Raw genomic sequence first — 2,957 nt, 5'->3', positions numbered from 1 at the left:
AAGAAACATTTATACAAAAGTTTATGAATTGTTTACATTCTGCTTATTCCCTTTTCTTCTTTTAAATTCAGGTAAAATCACATGTAGCGATGGAGTGATTTAGGATGACCTTTGTAAATGAATGACAACAGAACCCCTGTTTTCCTCACTTTAACCTGTGCCTCCTCTCCCCTCTTTCTGCCCTTTCTCTTTCCTCACCCTCCCCTGAACCTTTACAAACCACAAAGCTTGCAAAAATAGCTCCTGAAAGAATTGCTCTGTCAGGTGCTCAAATGTGATTGTACCGATAATCCTGAGCAAGGAACCTGAGAAACCAGAACATTCTCTATCTCTCGCACCCACCACCAGTTTGGCAGCAGATGGAGATTTAAGATAAAAACAAACAAAAACTGCACTACAGGCAGACCCCCAGGATGGGGAGTCCTCTCCTTTCCCATAAAAATCGAGCCTTGCTTTGGTCTGGGGAGTGACCTGGTTTCAGGTTCTCCCTGATACTTATCAACTGGTAAAGACTGAGTCGTTTATTTGAATCACTTAAACTATTTTTTCCCTCGACATCTCATTATTTTTAAAATTGTAATTCATGCCTCCATTTGCATATTTACAGGAGATAGAGAGATGATTACTGACAGTTTTTCTAAGTGGTTAAAGTTTGGGTGTAATTTTACATATTAAAATCCTGTGTAATAAAACCCTAATATGCAAATTGACCGAACAAGGGAACGACTGGTCACTATGATGCACACTGACCACCAGGGGGCAGAAACTCAACACAGGAGCTGCCCCCTGGTGGTCAGTGTGCTCCAACAGGGGGAGCACCGCTCAGCCAGAAGCTGGGCTCATGGCTGGCGAGTGCAGCAGTGGTGGCGGGAGCCTCTCCCACCTCCGCTGCAGGCAGGTGGTAAGGAGCGAGGGGTCCCAGACTGCAAGAGCCCCGGAGTGCGAGAGGGATGTCTGACTGCCCGCTTAGGCCCAACCAGGCCTAAGCGGGCAGTCAGACATCCCACAAAGGGTCCTGGACTGTGAGAGAGTGTAGGCCAGGCTAAGGAACCGCCCCCCGATGCACAAATGTCATGCACCAGGCCTCTAGTTTGTTATAATAATCACAAATTATTAAAAGTGGCTAACTCCGTGTCTTGGGGCTTGACTAATATCAATGTGGGAGTAAAACATCTTGTTTTTGCCAGAGCACAAAGCTGTGTTGTTTACAGGGGCAGGGATTCACCAAGCAGTGGCAACTTCATCACCAAAAACTTAAAAACATGTGCGATTTCAGGAAACATATTAAAAGAGACTGTAATAGCATTTGCTTATTTTTGTTCATTGTAATGCATATGGGAGAGTTGACATTGGTGGGTGAGTGTTGTTTCTATGAATTTTTCTGTGTAGGCAGGACCCAGCGCATTTGTGGAACTGTGAGCAAACAAAATATTTCTGGGAGAAGAAAGGATTTTATTGAGGAAAGGACTGAGGAGACTTGGTGCTCATTCATGACAACCAGGGGGAGAGAGAATTCCAGAGGGCACGAAGGCGACGGACCAGCCCGAGGACCCAGGGGATAGGGAAAGGCACAGACCAAACGCCCATTTCTTGAATTACAAAACCACGGGAAAGACCCGTGACACCAGGTCTCATTCTGTGACAAGAAATCAGCTCTTTAATACAAACTCCAACACCCATCGCCTTGGTAAGTCTGTGTGAGGTGCTGTTTCCTTCTGAGTCTAGAAGGGCACCTATAACCCTGGACAGGTATAATGTAAGTATAGGAAAAAGTAAAGAAGTGAGTTAAAACCCTAGTATCATGACTTTTGTATTAGTAAAAAATATAAAAATAAAATTTGAAATTATCCTGTGTGGATGTTTTCTGTTTTCAAGGTGATTGAATTAATTTAAAAGTTGGAAACAGCCTAAGTGCCCATCAGCAGATGAGTGTGTACATCTACACAATGGAAATAATACGCTGCCATAAAAAAGAAGGAACTTTTACCATTTGCAACAGCATGGATGGAACTCGAGAGCATTATGCTAAGTGAAATAAGTCCGTCAGAGAAAGATAAACATCACGTGATCTCACTCATATGTGGGATATAATGATCAACATAAACTGATGAACAACAATAGATCCAGAGACAAGGTAGCACTGAACAGACCGTCCAACCTCAGAGAGAAGGCAGGGGAGGGGGGTTAGAGATCAACCAAAGGACTTGTATGCATGCATATTAGCATAACCAATGGTCACAGGCACTGGGGCGGTGGGGGCTTGCCCTCGGGGGTGGGAGTGGCTGGGGGGGTCAATGGGGAAAAAAGGAGACATGTAATACTTTAAACAAAAACAAAAAATTAAGATCACTCATATATATATATATATATATATATATATATATATATGGAAAACAGCTCTAGTCAGTGGCTCAGTTAGTTGAGTGTGGTCCCATGTACCAAAAGGTTGCTGGTTTGGTACCTAGTCAGGGCATATACCCAGGTTGCAGTTTCCATCCCCATCGGGATAGGCACTGGAGGCAACCATCAATGTTTCTATCTCTCCCTCTTTCTTCCTCTCTCTAAAATCAACAAAAAAACCTTTTTATTATTTTTTTTTAAAAAAGAGGGGGTGGGGACAAAACAGTCCAATGGAGAGATCAAACTGTTATCACGCTAACCCAAGTGTCAGTGTAGCAGCACTGATGGTGGGCCATCAGGCCCTATGTGTCTTCTGATGTTATTTGACACAAAGTGCCCAACATGAAGTATATAATACACAGTGCAATGCATTCAAGCCAAAATGGTTATCTTGACCCTATCAAGCTTTTCTTGAAAGGTTACAGAACATATTGGAGGTATAGGGACAAGCTAAATGACACCACAAGGAACCAACTAGGCAAGCATAGAAGGGCAGGGTAGTTTCCAGAAGAGCTGCCCTGGTTTCTTAAACAATAACAATTTTTTCAACAACAATA

Source organism: Eptesicus fuscus, chromosome 14 (assembly GCF_027574615.1).
Source record: "Eptesicus fuscus isolate TK198812 chromosome 14, DD_ASM_mEF_20220401, whole genome shotgun sequence".
Taxonomy (NCBI): Eukaryota; Metazoa; Chordata; class Mammalia; order Chiroptera; family Vespertilionidae; genus Eptesicus; species Eptesicus fuscus.
Note: the sequence above shows the minus strand (reverse complement) of the source record.